The 17566-nt window shown below is 37.1% G+C and overlaps 1 long non-coding RNA gene and 1 other non-coding gene across 2 annotated transcripts; one reads left to right on the forward strand and one right to left on the reverse strand.

Moving 5' to 3' along the window:
• Positions 1–1472: 1472 nt before the first annotated feature.
• Positions 1473–6826, reverse strand: LOC121031264 (uncharacterized). Its single transcript, XR_005790635.1, has 3 exons — positions 6465–6826; positions 4197–4257; positions 1473–1510 (listed from the first exon to the last, which is right to left on the reverse strand). It is a non-coding gene; the product is annotated as an uncharacterized LOC121031264 (long non-coding RNA).
• Positions 6827–10157: 3331 nt separating this feature from the next.
• LOC121032432 (U6 spliceosomal RNA) lies at positions 10158–10266 on the forward strand. Its single transcript, XR_005791265.1, has one exon. It is a non-coding gene; the product is annotated as a U6 spliceosomal RNA (small nuclear RNA).
• The last annotated feature ends 7300 nt before the right edge of the window (positions 10267–17566 follow it).

Genomic DNA, 17566 nt, shown 5'->3' on the forward strand with positions numbered 1-17566 from the left:
AAAAGCAAAACAAACAAAAGAAAACCCAGTTGTATTGGCTAGAACAGAGAATCCCATAAGTAAAAAGTCCAGTCTTCAGATATGATTATGGTTTCATATTGCACTGCTAGGAAGCTGGGCTTCTTATCAATTTGATGAAAAATTAAAAAAGAAGACAAAACTCAAGAAAACATGTGGTGTATGTTTGAATAATATTAGCATCAACTTAGGAAAATTTCTACCTCTAACACGTTCTTTTTAGGTCACTTGGAAATATATGAAAGAACTGCTACCCAGTACTGTCATATTTCTAAATAAAGTTTTTTTTATGCACTAATTATATCATATAAGCATGGGTCACATGTGCTGTACTATGTTCTCGTGTATTATATGACTTAAGCCTAGAAAACAATTTCCCAGGACTAGATTTTTTAGGGTACCCTAATCATGGGAATAGTTAGAAATAAGCTAGTGATCACCAATTGTTTGTGTATTAGTTACTGGAAAAATATAAAATAATATTACATATATCTTCTAAAACATTAGAGCATGTATTTTATATCTTCCTCATTTACTTAAGAAATATTCTATATGTAGTAGATAATAAAGAAGAAAAACTGAGAACAGAAATCCGAATTTTCCCAGAAAAGAACATGGCCCAAACCATGTCATTATCCTTATACTGACATATTTCTGCCTCTATCCCCCTAATGCATTAGGCCAAATTTTTTTCTGTATTCAACTATTTGAAGTTTATTATTTGTATCATATTACATATTTTGTGTCAAATGAATAATGACAGTAACAAATTATATGTAAGTTTAAAATACCTTTTGATAACTATTAAAATTTGCATTCTTATTTTACAACTATTTTAATATATGGTAAATGATTTGAGAGATCATTTAATTCTGTCCCTCCTTTCCACCACTTAGAAAACGTGCAGTGAATTCAATTGGACTGAAACATTACCTCATAAAAAAAGGAACTCCAAAAGCCAAGCCTGATGAGTTACTGCTAAATTTTAAATCCTTACTTTTATCACTCTTATAATCAAAATGCTCCACCAGTAAGATATGAATACCATAAACTTAGTGAGTATGTGACTAGAACGTTGGTATGAATGCAAGTATACTTATATATGTCCATTCATTTATTCAACAGGTATTTACAAAGTATTTATTATTCGACATGTGCCATTTTAAAAATATTTTAATGTTGGTTTTTTTACATATTTACTATATGCCCCTTTATAGTTCTTAAATAAGTACTTAGACAGTTCAAAAATATCGATTTTTACTTCATATGTATTGATTATATTTCATATACATTTCAAAATAGTGACTATAATAGGTATCATTTATAAAGAATATTTTTATAATGCTGTGGGTAAGCAGTTATGAAGCACCATAATAATTTAATATTATCAGAGTTGAACTCCTTAGACTCAAATATGTTAAGAAATATATACGTAAAGCTGACCTCGAATGTAGTTGGCCTTCATGATTGTCATTCTCGATTCCTCATATTCCTGTATGGAAATAAAAGAAACACAACTGATGGCATCAGTGAGTAAAAGACAGTTAATCTGATTACAGGGTATAATATATCTAAACATAATAAATCATTTTGGGGGGGAATTTTTATTTTATCTTTTATTTGTTGTCATGTAGGTACAACAATAGTTTTCTTTGCTCTTGAGAATAAATGCGGATTTTGGAAACCATCATGAGAAAATAATAAGAGGTTTCACTAGGGTAATATTAGATATAAAATATGGGGCTTTATCAAAAGAAAATAAAAATACATTAAATAGCATAAAATATATGCATAAATATCTATCTATATATATATATATATAAATTTACATGTGTATATTTTCCAGTTTCCAGTTTTGTTTTCTATCCTTACATAAATGAATGCATTAGTTAATAGGGGGATGAATAACAATAAACTGTTAAAATCAAAAAGATTTAAAATTTGAGGTGTTATATACCACGAGATAATTTTTTTATTTAAGCAAAGTCCTAGTAATATGTATCATATTATTATAGTACGTCTAATCAGTGAGTCTTATTATAAAGCTACCCATAATTTAGTGCACTTAAAGCATAAATATGGTGCCATTTAACTGCTGACAAACCAGTTTTATTGATAGAAATAGGTCGAGTTGAAAGAAGGATCTTGAAAAGTTTACAGCTTATTTTTTCAAGCACCACAAACTAATAAGTAAAAACATATGAATTAGAGAAAATACTTCATTAAGTTACTTTTATTGGGTGAGTCAATGTGATATGATTACATTTCAGAGACATTTAATTCCCTATCATATAAAATCACATTGATGTTTGGTTATATTTTCTCTTCTGGTGATGTAGCCATTCAAAGTATTTTACCCATATCAAAGCAGAGATATTATGAAGTTAAAACTAAAGTCATTTTCATCAAAGCTAATCATAAATTTTATTTTCTTAAGTGTTTCCCAGAGTAATCGCATTGCAGGTCTGTAAAGAAGACTCTTAAAAGTACTCTTGGGTCTTGGGTTCTAATTGGAAAGAATCCCATCCAAGTTGGGAGCACTGCAGTGAATATAGTGAGGAGAGAAAAAACAAAAACACCCACATTTGGTTCACGAAGCTTGGATGAACCCATTGAACGCCAATACTTCAGCAAGGTATTTCTTAATGTTGAAAGTATAATTGGCCATTCATTACTTGGATGGCCGGCTCTGCAGTGCTTTGCACTCATTTGTGTAACTCATGTAAATGTATCAACGCTTCCTTTGAAATGACATAAAACTTGAATCGCTACATAAACTGGTAAATGATAGTTGCTCGCTATCCTGTACACGCGTCCCTTTTTATTGGTTAAAGAAGGTAGGTGAACATCACAGATGCAAAATGTTTGTTGTTAAGAATGTGTGTTTACAGGTGTGGAATACCCTAAGGATGGGTAGAACTGATATCCTGCTGCAGGTGCAGACTTTAATAAACAGGAACTTGTCTTTCCCCTAATCACTTCTCTCCTTTATCATGCTTTCGGATTATCTCAATTCACATTAAGTATCACTTGTGCATAAAGCATATACAGTGTACTATATTTATTTAGATATACATGTGACTAGATTTTCTGTGAATAAAACCCAAAATGCATTCACATGAGAAAATGGAGTGGTTTAATTTAAATATTTTAGGAGTGCTAGAATACTAATAAACATCTGGAAGAACAGATAAAACTAGATAAATGTTTAGTCTTGTTATGAGTAACACACTAGCATACGATTAGGTTTATAATGGTTGTAATTTAACAAAACTGTTGTATGAAATATTTTGTTTAGCATTCATTAAAAACTGTTAATGCACTTGTGTCTTCCATGGACTAAATTTTTTGCAGCAGACGCACGTTATTAGTATAATACAAATATGCTAAAAAGCAAACAGTTTGGTGTTAAAATGTTTTAAGTAGGATTGTGAAGAGGAATTTTACACCAATCTTTATTTTTTTTCATTTTTACAGGGAAAATTTTACCACAAATTCCATATTTTAATGATATTATACCAACGCTATTTTTTAAACTCATTTTGTCACTGTTTTGTAACAGAAACACTGTAAATATTATAGATGTGGTAAACTATTATACTTGTTTTCTTATAAATGAAATGATCTGTGCCAACACTGACAAAATGAATTAATGTGTTACTAAGGCAACAGCCACATTACATGCTTTCTCTTTCACAGTAGGCAGTAGAGCATATGGTTTTCTCTTAATGGAACGCTAGCTTCTCATTAACATACCAGTAGCAGTGTCAGAACTTACAAACCAGCATAACAGGGAGATGGAAAAACTTATAAATTAGACCCTTTCAGTACTATTGAGAAGGAAATGACTGATGTTCTAAGGTACAATATTTAGCTAATACTGTGCCCTTTTCTGCACCTTCTCTCCATAAAAAAAAACTTTTTTCTTATAATAAATATAAATATAAATATTGAAGTGCAAGTAATTTTTACCCTGCTTCTAAAAGTGATTGGCACTCTGATTTTGATAACTCTTCTTAAAAATATTTCCTTGCCTGCTCACAGTATGTTTTCAACAGCTGTATTTTCATCATCCTGTTTCAATACAGTAGAGCAGTTGAAATGTAAAGCTAATTTTCATGTCTTCCTAAAAGAGGGAATCTACCAGGTAAACAAAAAAATAAGAATGAGAAGGAGACCTTTTCTGGAGGCAAAAGATGACCATTTGAAGAACAGAAGTGGAGCCGCCAAGAGGTTATGCTTGGTAGTGAAGGAAGAGAAAAATTATTTTATTTAGTCCTCATTTCACTGTTGTTTAAACCACATTTAGCTGTCTCGTACTAATTATGGTGATTTGAATTTTTCATCCGTTTTTTTTTTCTTTATTTCGAGATCCTTCTCACTGAGAAGTCAGCTGTATTTGTAGAAGGAATATATCAATGTCAAGTCTTGAGACACATTTTAAAATTTAAACCTATACATATGGCATAGAAATTATACTTACATATGGATAATCATGACACGACCTCATATTCCAGGAATTCCAGAAAATGAAGTTGGTTTTGTCATTTATATATAGATTCTTTAATTTCATAATATTTACCTATGATTAGATGGTTGAGTGCTATTAAAAAGTGAAATATCAAGCCATGCAAAAGCAGCCTGTGTATTCCGGGTCACTGTAGAGTAATTGCCAGGAAGAAAGTAGATGTATTAATCCTCTGATAACCAAACCTCTGGGGAGATAACTAAGTGGACTGATGATTCTTTCCAAAGACTTTAATGCCTACACTAGTTCAATTCACTGAGTGGAAAATTTTACTCCTAAGAGTCTACCCATTTAGTAGCTTTTTTCTGCAATATTGTTAGAGATGGATTTCTTAAACCTGCAGATCATGATGAATGAGAATCTACCCATTTCGTAGCTTTTTTCTGCGATATTGTTGGAGATGGATTTCTTAAATCTGCAGATCATGATGAATGAGAAGCATCTCTTTTAAAAGAATTAAGTCAGGAATATATTGATAATACCAATACTTTTTAAATCTTACCCATGAAGATATAAACAAACTTTCTAACCATTATTATTCTGAATAAATAATCCACCGATATATGTAGCCTTTTTAAATTGCTTTTTTTCTCTCTGGTGGAACTGAACATTTTACTAAACTTTGATAATTACCCAAAGTTAGAATATTTGTGACTTAGCTCATTTTCTACAAATGCCCGAAGAATGGCCCAAAGGGCCAGGGATCAATAGTAGAATTACTATAATAAATAGGTATCCAAGTAATGTTGTTCCCAGAGATCATCAGCCTGGTCTTCAAAAGTGAATCCCAGCGTTTAACATTTCCGAACTTATTTGTTTTCCTTTTATAAAGAGAAAGATACAAAGTGTATTTACATAAAGACTTTCCTTTTTCTCATCCACCACAAGACATGATAATGTGTTTATTTCAGAATCATCCTCTTTTTCCCTCTGCCTCAAAATTTGGCATCAACATGATTGCAAAAGCTTTGGAAACTAAGTTAATAACTATTAGTGATTCAGGCCCAATGTTATTAAAGCAAACTATTAACGTAAGGGTGTTTCCATACTTTCTGAGTAGCGAGCAGCCAGGTAACTGTGGCCCACGCTGCAGACTTAATCTTTGCGTCAAAGGATGTGGATTTTTCCATTTGGCAAGCAAACTATTATTTTCCACTTTACCAGAATCCAAGAGAGCCACTGGGAATAACTGGCTGTTTGGCATATCCCTCTCTGAAGTATAGATCATTTCTCTGTAACCCTAACAAAGGTGTGTGAAAAGTCGCTACTTCTCCGTGTGTTTTTCAACACCATGGAATCAGGAACATCTCTGCATACAGGTGTTAAAAGAAGCTTCCACCTCATGTCTAGCATTAAAACTTAAACTGATGGTTGTTATTCAGCTGAAGACAGTATCAGTATAAAGTGTCACCGATCTGGTCACTATCTCTGGGAGGCTGCCAGAGCTCTTATGTTGGCTTCATGGTGTCGTCTGTGAAGGAAGCCAATTAAGATCACAAGATAGTGGCTGGTAATAATAAACTTCTAACGATGTTCCTGACTGAAAAGAGGTAATTAAAATGTGTATATGGATGACCCCGGCTTCTGTCAGCTCAGTGTAGCTGTTACACTGACAATGTCCATGTTTTGTTTAGGAAAAAAAAAAAGGAGTTAGTGTTGTCTGACAACAATAAAGTAAGCAATTTAATAATATAGAAAGGATTGCCTTGGAAATGCACACCAGTTTCAATTTTGTCACATCCTTGATAGAATTCAGTTCACTGCTATCTCTTGACTGGATATTTTGTTGTTTTGGTTACTGACTCTGTAACATCTCCTCCCTCTCTCCATCTTTCCTGTCTGCATGCTACACTCCCAGCCCCCCACCCCTACCCCCATAGGAGTTTTCGGTTGTTGTCGCACTAGGACTAGGTCTTACCTTCTTCAGGTGCTTCTTGAAATCAAAGACCGTGTTTTGAAAAGAAAGACAATTAATTAGATAGCAAAGGAAGCCGGTCCTCTTATCACTCGATCTGGTCATGGACATAAGTGCTTCACACTTTTTCCATTGCCTAACCCTGCAGCGCAAAGCTTTCCTGTACACCTGCTCAGCTCAGCTCATCAATTTTCTGTGAGCCAGTTAAGTTCCTTTAAGCTTGTCCACTGAGAGGTGGTGATAGCTCTCTGAGAAAAAGAAGAGAAAGAGAAACAGAATGCTGCTCCAGGCCTTTATCTTGATCACACTGTTTGTTTTCGAATTGATGTCTGTAATGAAACAAAGAGGATTTAATCGTGTTAAACAAAAGCCTGTTGGTACCCAGAGGAAACTCATTTAACTCTTCTCCAAGCCTTAGAGTTTCAGGTTTCTCGTCTTCCTCTTTGCGGATCCAACAGGCTGAGTTTCTTACCTGGGGCTTAAAATTGTGAGGTGTGAAACTCTTCTTTTGTTTTGACAGGTGCTCTTTGCTAAACATCAGCCTAGCCTTGGTGGTGATAATACACAGAAGGGGGGGAAAAACTTCAGAGACGCTAATGACTGCAGTTGCCCAACTTCTGCCTTAAACAGGTTTTATTAGCTTCCCTCCTTGGAGTTCTTTAGGATAAAGTGGGAAAACAAATTGGGCTGATGGGAAGTGAGTTGTGAAAAGAGAACCGCTAAGGAGAAGACCCGGGAACCATCCCCATTTTGGAATCCCAAGAAGAAAATAAAAGCCTACATTACTCTTGATGGAGGAGTTAGCTGGCAGAACTGACAGCATTAAGTGTTACCTGGTAGAAGAAACAGACTCCCAGGTGACGCCAGTGACTGGATATTTGGCTAAGCTGTCTCCAGACACGGTTCTCGACCTTAGAATGCGAGAATAGTCGTCAGGTGGGTGGAAGACTCCAAACTGATTGTACCACCCTGATACCCAGAAAAAGGTCTCTCTGGGTGGAGAGAGAAAACTTGAGGCCAGCCCTCTTCACTGACTTGAACCATCACAATGTGCTCCTTTGCTGACCACGGCTTCACAGCGACTCCTAGATGGATTCCAGGATTTTTTTCCTGCGTTTGTTTAAAGCACTAGTTTCCTCTACTCAATTCTACCTGTTTTTGCATTTCTCTATGTGCCTCCCAGTATCTTCTGAATCACTCTTTCCCTGACACAACTCTTGAAGAGTGGGAACTTTCCCCTTCTGCAGACACTGATAGATCTTCTGTGCTGACCAGGCACTCTGAGGGAAGGACAAGCTGAGGCACATTTCCAGATGGTGAAATAACATGGCAGTGTTGAGCTTTGTTATCAACCCAGAAAGTTCCACCGCTACAAACTTAAGTAAAACAAACAAAAACCCTTCTCTTTTGGCTGTATGAAACCACAGTTGTTGGTTGTTGTTGTTTTTTTTTCTTCTTCTTCCATCTTTATTTAGACAGTGGTGAAATGTTCACAAAAAGTTCATAGAGAATTACTAGAGAGGTGATGTGGGTTAGTAGTTAAAAGTGGACCCAGACCACCCAGGGTAAATTTTGATAAAGCTATGAATGCTTCAAGTTTCTCAGCTTTAAAATGTATATACTGTACAATAGCAACACGATGATATGGTTGGTGTAAGCATTTAATTAATTTCTATAAATGCTTGCCAGAGTCCTCAAGTGCTAGTTTGTGCTCAATAATTATTAACCACTGTTCCTTGCAACTGGATGGTCTTCTCAGGGCAGGTTGTGAATCCACCAAGCTCCAGCTTTGTCAGGTGTGGTTCATCTTTCAAGCACCGGCCTCACTTGTTTCCAAGGCTTTGGCTGGAAGTCAGCTGCTTTTTTTAGGTAAAAGGGTGTGCCTCCAGGAACCATTCTGTTTCTCAGCAAGCAAATCACCTTGATTTCTTCCCAGACACCCTATCCCTAAAAATAGTCATGCTGCTTAGCCTTTCCCTCTTTTCACTCAAGGTCTTCAAGAGGATGGAATTATATATTTGATTTCAGTCTTTTTCTTGAGTAAGACCCAGCAGTAAGTGTACAAAGGAAGTAGACTGGTGCTGAATGTAGTTCCTGGTACCTCCTGTTACTGCTTTTTACGCCTAAAGTTTCCATCTTAGAGAGAGGGCTGGTCTTGGATCCTGGGTAGTTTTTATACTCAAGTTTGACTCTTTGATTATAGTTCCTTTCAGAGTAATTATAAATTCATATATTTGGAGAAGATAAGAATTATTTGTTAGGAGACAGAGGCAGGTGAGAGGGCTTGAATAACAGGCCAAAAACTTGGGTTGTTACCCTTTTCAGAGACCAGAAAATGATGGGCAAACTGCAGATCTGGCTGTTTCTGTAAATCAAATACCTGGAACTAAGCAAAAGGATGAAGAAAGAAAAAGTGGTAACCCTGACATCTTCTAAAATGGGAAATACTCATCCTTTATAGATGCACATATCATCATCTTAACAAAATACCCTGTATTTACTTTAAAAATAACAGTTAACATAGGGCTCCTGCGTGGCTCAGTTGATTGAGTAACCGATTCTTGGTATCAGCTCAGGTTATGATTTCATGGTTCATGGGATCAAGTCCCATGAAGGGCTCTGTGCTAACTGCACAGAGCCTGCTTGGAATTCTCTCTCTCCCTCTCTCTGTGTCCCTCTCCTGCTCCCATGAGATCTCTCCCTCCATCTCTCTCTCAAACGAAATAAATAAACTTAAAAAAATAATAGTTAACACATAAATAGCAAGGGGGGACATTCAAACACCAATCGCCTAATTGGAATAATTCAACTTGAATAGGTCTGAAATTGAAATGGTCATTGTGGCAAGTATCTTTGATGCAGACTTCACGTTTAAGTTCTTCTCAATTAAACTCTAAAAGACAAAACAAAACAAAACAAAACAAAACTAACTCGTGTCTTCTCTGTCAGTTGAAACAATCAAAAAGAGTATTTGTTTCACCAAATTCCCTTCTTTTTTTTTTTTTAAGCTGGGAAGAGGTATGGATCAGTCCATTTTATTCCCTTCAATGTAATCATGTTACCTTTTATAGCTGGAGGTTTATGGAGATTTATAGAGCACTTTCTTATAATAATGATTCAAGCTAGCTAGGTATTCACAAAATAAAGACTAATAAGGAAAATGTTCTTGCTGCTTTTTCCTCACCAAGTAAAAATTGTCTGACTCAAAAAGAGCAAGTCTTGTCTTTGGTTTTCCTCTTTTCTACCCTACATATCCAAATACAGTGAGCTCGCCTTGCATTTGAATGTACAGAGGGCTGTATGAGCTCACCTATGGCACACAAATTATTTTGTTAGGGTGCCATCTGCTGGTGTCAAACAACCAAAGACTTATTTTTCTTAAAGATTAATGGTAAGCTTCTAATAACACTAAAGACTTAGAAGTTATTTGATTCAAATAATGTTTTGCCTTTTCTCATTTATAATTACAGCATAGACTAATTTCAAATGGCTGTATAATGCATAATTCTTCAATGCTCCAACATAGTAATATAAAATGTCACTTTATTTTAAAGTTAGGAAAATGGAGGCACCAGGCATTGCCTTGACATACTGGTTCATGACCTGTTGGATTCAAATTTCAATTCTTAGTTACCATGGCTCCCCTGACTTTCAAAAAAGTTCTGTTCAAATTTCCCCCTTAGAAAAGCAATTTAAGTGCTCACTTCGGCAGCACATATACTAATACTAAAATTGGAACGATACGGAGATTAGCATGCCCCTGCACAAGGATGACATGAAAATTCGTGAAGCGTTCCATATTAAAAAAAAAAAAAAAAAAAAAAGGAAAAGCAATCTATTGCTGTGTTTGTGCTTACATCAGTTTCAACACTTAATGTATTATTCACTAAATTTGTTCTCTGTGCTATGATATAAGGTATGGGACCAATCTGTTGCTTCTTAAAGCAAGCTTATCACCCTAGTCCCAATTATTTATATTCAATATCAGTGCAGTTCCCAAGTATTTTTCTTAACCTACCTTCTACTGGAGATGAGGAAAACCCACTACTCCCCCCATTTTTTAAAAATCTTTACCACTTACTATCTGTATGATTTTGAGTAAGGCATTTAACTTTCCTGTACCTCTTCTTTATTGGTAAACTTCAGATAATAATAGTAGCTATCTGATAGAGTTATCTATCAGGTTATTGTGAGTGTTAAAGAAAATCATACCTAAAAAGTTCTGAGAACAGTGCCTGTAATCTAGTAAGCACACAATAACTGCTAGCTGCTTAATCATAGTTATTTAAGCATTTCAACAAATATGGGTTAATATCAATTAGACAACCATTGCTTTACAGTAACATCTGGAATCCTTAACTTCCTCCCAATTAGGAGATATAAAGTGTGTATGTGTGCTTATGTTTTGGAGAAGAGGAGAAGAATAATTACCTTTTGTTCTCTCTCAATGAGCATTTAACTGGCTTGAAATCTCAACTCTCTTAAATCTATATAAAACCTTGCATGGTCTGACTTCTTACTCTTCCACCCTCATTTCTCAATATTCTCATTTCCAAACTGTTTTCCAACCATAATGAGCTTCTTTCAGTTGCCTGAGTGAGCCAGGCTTTTGCTCTCCACACTTTTGTGCAAGCTCTTGTCCCCTGTGCCTGGAGCCCCCTTCTCTTCTCAGCCTCTTCCATTACTTGGCCAACACCTTATCTCTCAGCTCTGGCCTTAGGCAGTCCTAAGTCAAGGATTAGGTAATCCTTTCATGGACTCCCATAAAACTCAGTACTCTTCTACCCCACCCCTATGCCATCACATTTCTACATGGGGACAGGTGGAATCTAGTATAGTCACCATTACACTCCCAGCTTCCAGAGAGGAGCAGATGACCAGTTGGGGCTAGATAAATATTTCTTTCATAGGGCCCCACAAGTGAGCACGTTTACTCAGGGGGAATTGAAAGGGAAGGTATGAGCTATCTCCTGTTAACAAGGTTGAATTATATCTTAAGTAGTGAACATCTTTCTACAGTAATTTCCATTAGGACACCACCACTGTCACTCTCATTCATTAACATCTTTTCATTCATATATTTGTATATATGCACAATTAAGTACATATAAAAACATGGATGTGTTTGAAGCTTTTATGTATGCATGTAGGAATGTATTTTTAATATCTACATTGGCAAATCACAAGCATTGTGATTACCAATGATAAGTTTCATTAAAACTTATATACGTATAACAGTTTTTTCAACAAATATGTATTGAGTGCTTACTGTTGGCCAGGTACTCCTCTAGGCACCAAAGCAGACAGAAGTTCCTAACCTCATACCTGAGCTCTGTGTTTTTGCTTAAGTTGTTCTGTATCTGTCATGAAAAGGGACACCAAAAAGATAGTGCAGCACCCTGGGGGCTGCAACAAGGGGAGCTGTTACTATCCCTGCCTCTAGAGGAAAAGGGAAGGAGTCACTCCCTAACTTCTAGTTAAGGGATTGCATGGGGAAGGCTGCCTGATGGAAACAGTGGCCTTTGGTGGAGGATTTAGCAGCATGCAGTGTATGTTTAGAAAGCAGATCCAAAGGGGGGCCTGGATGGCTCAGTTGGTAAAGGCCTTGTCTAACTTCAGCTCAGGTCATGGTCTCACAGTTCGTGAGTACAAGCCCCGCATCAGGCTCTGTGCTGACAGCTCGGAGCCTGGAGCCTGCTTCAGATTCTGTGTCTCCCTCTGTCTCTGTCCCTCCCTGGCAGGGACACTCTCTGTCTCTCTCAAGAATAAACACTGAAAAAATTAAATTAAATTAAAACAAACAAACAAAGTGGACCCAGGAAGTCCATTCTAAGACCTCACTTCTCCTTCCTTCCTTCCTTCTGCTGCTTTCTTTCACTTGGCAGAAGCCAAGCGAACCCAGACCGCAGGATGGATGCCCAGGCAAAGCAGAGCACACAGCTTAGCCTCCTGGAGCAAGCCACACCAGAGTGAATCTGGAAGGACAAGTGGAAAAATATCCAGCACTATCCCTGGTCGAGAACTTTTTAGTTATTTATTTATTGTTTTTAGCCTCTCCATCTTTTCTAAAGATGTTCTTTCAGAGTGTTCTTTCAAGTAATTGGCAGATCGTGTATTGCACCCTGGGTGCCACCTGTTGGATGTTAGGGCTTATTTATTATAAACCCACGCCTTTTAAACAGATATTAATGTTCTGGATATTTGGAATCTCTTTTTCTTTTTTTTTTTTATTTTTTTTATTTTTTTTATTTTTTTATTTTTGGGACAGAGAGAGACAGAGCATGAACGGGGGAGGGGCAGAGAGAGAGGGAGACACAGAATCGGAAACAGGCTCCAGGCTCTGAGCCATCAGCCCAGAGCCCGACGCGGGGCTCAAACTCACGGACCGCGACTTTTTCTTTTTTATCAAAAGGAGAGAGTTAAGTGATTTAACTCTCTCTAGATTGTCACTCTGAGGCTCATGTCAGAAATTTTAAGAGGAAAGAACACAACAGGATTTGAAATCCTATGGAAGAACCAGTGATGATGCCAAGTTTGTGCATTCTTTCTGAGTTTTCCCTGGAGCTGCTGCAGAAGCAGGCACAGCTTTGTGCAAAAGCTCATGGCCTGTAAAGTGGGCCACAGAAGTTACATGCAAATAGAGAAAGGATTACCGAGGTCCCACAGCATCTTTGAGGAGACCGAGCTTTCTTTCAACAGTGGAAGTTCAATTTGAATAGGTCTAAAATCCAAAGGCACAAAATGCAAGAACTCCTTATTAAACTTCGTATAATTCTGCTCATTTATCTGTCATTTGTTACATAATTTTTCTTGAAAACCTTATTGGAACTCTGCTTGGTACTATACCTTCATAGGTATGTGCTTTCATAGGCAGTGCTATTTTCAGTCATTTATAAGTCAGGTGGATACACTGGCTATATATGGTCAACTTTTTTTCAGAACAATTGACTCAATACCTTCTTCCTGAAACCATACCCTTTGCACTTCCCTGTCCCCAGTAAATACTAGTTAATTAATCTAACAGCTTGGTACTTAACACCAACTATTTTCTTCCATGTTGTGAGGTTACAAGCTTTTATGACTTCCTTCCAAGAGTTAAAAGTCAAATAGTACTGGGAACACTAAGAATGAATTACAAATTGGTACTGTAAAATTTTCACAGCATTGTCATGTGCAGTTTTGAAATTGGATGCTCACAGATACTCTTTTCAATGAGACTCTGACTCCTATAAAAAATAAGAAAGTCAATGGGGCACCTGGGTGGCTCAGTCAGTTAAGTGGCTAACTTCAGCTCAGGTCATGATCTTGCAGTTCATTGAGTGTGAGCCCTGAATTGGGTTCTCTGCTGTCAGCTCAGAGCCTTCTCTGGATCCTCTGTCTGCCCTCTCTCCTGCTCATGCACACTCTCCCTCTCAAAAATAAACATTAAAAAAATTTTTTTTTAAATAAGAAAGCCAAGGACTTAAATGAGTCTCCAAAACAAATCAATATGTGAATTTAGGATCTGTGGTGCACCCTCTCTCTGATAATTAAGCAATACTCATATGATTGTCACAAGCCCTGAGTTCTATTCCTGATGAGTCCATAATGAGTGTGTTTTTCTGAACCTCACCTTCGTTTTCTGTACAGTGAAGCGCTGGACCAGATGCTTTGGTTCCCTTCCAGAGTCCAGCTTCTATGGAATTATCTCTGAGACCTTTGACATATTGTCCCTTTGTCTTCTTAATCTTCTGGATTAAAATCTCCTTAAGGGCTGAGTCGTCACTAATCTAGCACAGTGCCTACAAAATGCATAGTAGGAAGTCAATAAATATGGTAAGACTGAATATTTAACTGAACTCTTTAAGCATAACCAGGTCTCTAGAACTATTTCAAAACATTTTGTAAACTTCTACGACGTTATGTTCTCAGCTGCTAACAATGTACAAAGATACAGGTCGATGGAGTGTTTTGAATGTTTTAGAAAATTTGGCCAGGGTTAGAACTCTCCATTTGACTAGATTTCTGAAAGAGGATTCAAGTATATTTATCTCAGTTGGGCAAAAGAACATGTTCGCATCTCATATTTTAGCTAGAATTTTACCTAGAAATCAGGCATTTGGTTTATCTTAAACCAACACCCTTTTTAAAGGTGACTCTGTGTAAGTGCTATGGACTGAGTGCTTATGTCCCCCCAAAATTTGTGTGTTGAAGCCTTAATTCCAAGGGTGATGGTATTTGGAGCTGGGCTTTTTGGGAAGTAATCGGGTTTGGAGGAAGTCACGGTAGTGGTGCTCCTGGTGTCTGTATAGGGGGTGAAGAGATCAGAGCTCTCTCTCCATAGTGTGAGAATAAGTAAGAAGGTGACTATCTACACACAAGTAAGAGGACTCTCACCAGGAACAAAACTTACTAGCATCTTGATCTTTGACTTCCCAGCCTTTAGGACAATGAGAAATAAATGTCTACTGTTTAAGCCACCCAGTCTATGGTGTTTTTGTTATAGCAGCCCAAGCTAATGAAAGTGGCAAGTAAATCTGGTTTGTACACAAACAAAACAGAACCTCAGGGTTAAGAATTCAGGTTGGGAAAAACCTTTAAAAATAGATCAGGGGTGGAGGGCTGGGGCTCAGTCCATTAAGCATCTTACTCCTGATTTTGGCTCAGGTCAAGATCCTCTGGTTCATGAGATCAACATGTGCTGACAACACAGAGCCTTCTTGGAATTCTCTCTCTCCCTCTCTCTCTGCCCTCCCTCACTTGCATGTGCACTCTCTCTCTCTCTCTCTTTCTCTCTCAAAATAAATAAATAAACTTTAAAAGAAAATCTTTTAAAAAATGAATTCAGGTTGGGGGGCAAATGGTTGGCTCAGTTGGAAGAACATGTGACTCTAAATCTCAGGGTTGTGAGTTCAAGCCCCACAGAGGACTTGGAGCCTACCTAAAAAAACACCAGCAACAATAAAAAAAGAATTAATATTATAATGAATTCTTTTGTAAGTGTAATGAAGAAGAAATCTAACAATATAATAATGAGAAGAGACCACACGGAATACTGACACCAGGAGTAGAAATTACCAACTCCAGGGGTGCCTGGGTGGTGCAGTCGGTTAAGCATCCGACTTCAGCCAGGTCACGATCTTGCGGTCCGTGAGTTCGAGCCCCGCGTCAGGCTCTGGGCTGATGGCTCAGAGCCTGGAGCCTGTTTCCAATTCTGTGTCTCCCTCTCTCTCTGCCCCTCCCCCGTTCATGCTCTGTCTCTCTCTGTCCCAAAAATAAATAAACGTTGAAAAAAAAAATTAAAAAAAAAAAAAAGAAATTACCAACTCCAGGCAATCTACAACCTAAATACATTTATTCAAAGGCAGAGATATTTCTAGCCCAAAGCAGAACCCTCCAAAGTTTACTAGACTGTGAATTGGACTCAAAGTTTTCCAGGTTGGGAATTATGTCTTCTCATTGCTCGTCTATAAATCCTCAGAGAACATGGGCTCTCTATAAATGCTTCTTTAACCAACAACAGCAACAACAACAACAGCAGCAACAACAACAACAAAAACATAAAGGTATAAATACACTCCTTAGTATTCTCTTGGTTGTATCAAGTCGTAGTAGGTAGAATTCAATTCCTGGTTTATCTTCACACTTTTGCAAAGAATATGCTACTTTTGTCCAAACAGTAGGTTCTCTTCAAACACTGAGAAAATGAATGCATGTATCAAGGCATGGGGGAGGTGCAAAGATGAGAAATCCAGTTAAACCGAGTTCAACTAAAATACTCTTATCTTAATAAGATAATGGACTCATCAAAATGAAGTACAACTAAGTTACATCAAGTACAATTAAGTTACATGTGACCTGGTATTGGGACAGGAATCTCTTCATGAAATAGAGGATCTATCTGCCTATTTATCTTGGCTTCTCTTATTTGTTTCTCTCTCTCCAGGTCTTCTTCCTTCTCTTTCTGTCTTCTTTCTCGCCCATCTTTCCATGTTATTTCTAGCTGCTTCAGTTATATGGTAGGCTTCCTACTGATACATATTGTGCATTTATCATTTCTTGGGATTCAGAAGTGTTTTATCAATCATTTATTCCAAACACTCTAAAACATATCTGCAATTATAATACTTTTGAAGCAGGACATGATTTCTAAAAGGTCCCAGAAAAATTCCCCTTTGACTAAAAATATTTTAGTCTAATTCCAGACCCCAGTTCATATCAATCCTTTGTAGTAAAAGGTCATGCCTCCAGACCAGACTTTGGGATCATCCTGTCTATGCAAGCAGAACTTCTACACTCTAAGTGAGTGGTTCATTCTAGCAAAGCAAGAACTTAGTGTCCAGAACTGGAATTTTTTTTAACCTTTAAGTGCAGTATCTCATCCTGCTTTTATAGACCCTAAAAACTGAAGTATTTTAATTAACAAAATAATCAAAATCATACCAGGTCAAGTAGGCACTGTTCTGCCAGCTCCTCTCACAAGGCTAGCTACCACCAAGGGACTATATAATGCAAGTGAGATAACATATTACTAATTCCAGATAAATATAATAATAAATGCCTCTTTAAATGGTAATATCACTACCAGCTTTCAAAAATTTTCAAATGTCTATCAGGTTCCTAAGTGAAGGGTCCTGCCTTATGGAGTGTTCAGAGACCAATAATTAAGAACATTTTCAGAGTAAGTGGTCACCTGTCAAAGGCTCTTTATTCTAGCTAAGGCCCTTTGGTCTCAAATAACAGAGAGATCCAGTCAAGGTCACTAAAAAAGAAAAAAAAAAAAAAAAAAAGGAACAACAGTTGGTCATAGTAGGGTGTTAATAAAGAAAAGAATAATAAGATTAGAGAAGAACTTCCAAGACTCCCAAGACAGGAATTGTGATACAGATGAGCCCCACTGGAGAATGAAACTGATCTGAAGCTACTGTTTCCTTCCTTTTAAATGCACGTGGTCTCTCTCCCCTGTGCACATCTTTCTCTCTCTATTCTGGCTGTTCTGCTTCCTTCTAGGTCTAAGTGTCAACTCTTGCACTAGGGACAGTGCAAAGATGAGTAGGACATAGTCCTTGTCCTGTGAGCTTACAGACAAACAGAGGGAGACCGGAAGGTAAATGTGCAAGGACATA

This window comes from Herpailurus yagouaroundi, unplaced genomic scaffold (assembly GCF_014898765.1).
Source record: "Herpailurus yagouaroundi ecotype Mexico unplaced genomic scaffold, PumYag 141, whole genome shotgun sequence".
NCBI lineage: Eukaryota > Metazoa > Chordata > Mammalia > Carnivora > Felidae > Herpailurus > Herpailurus yagouaroundi.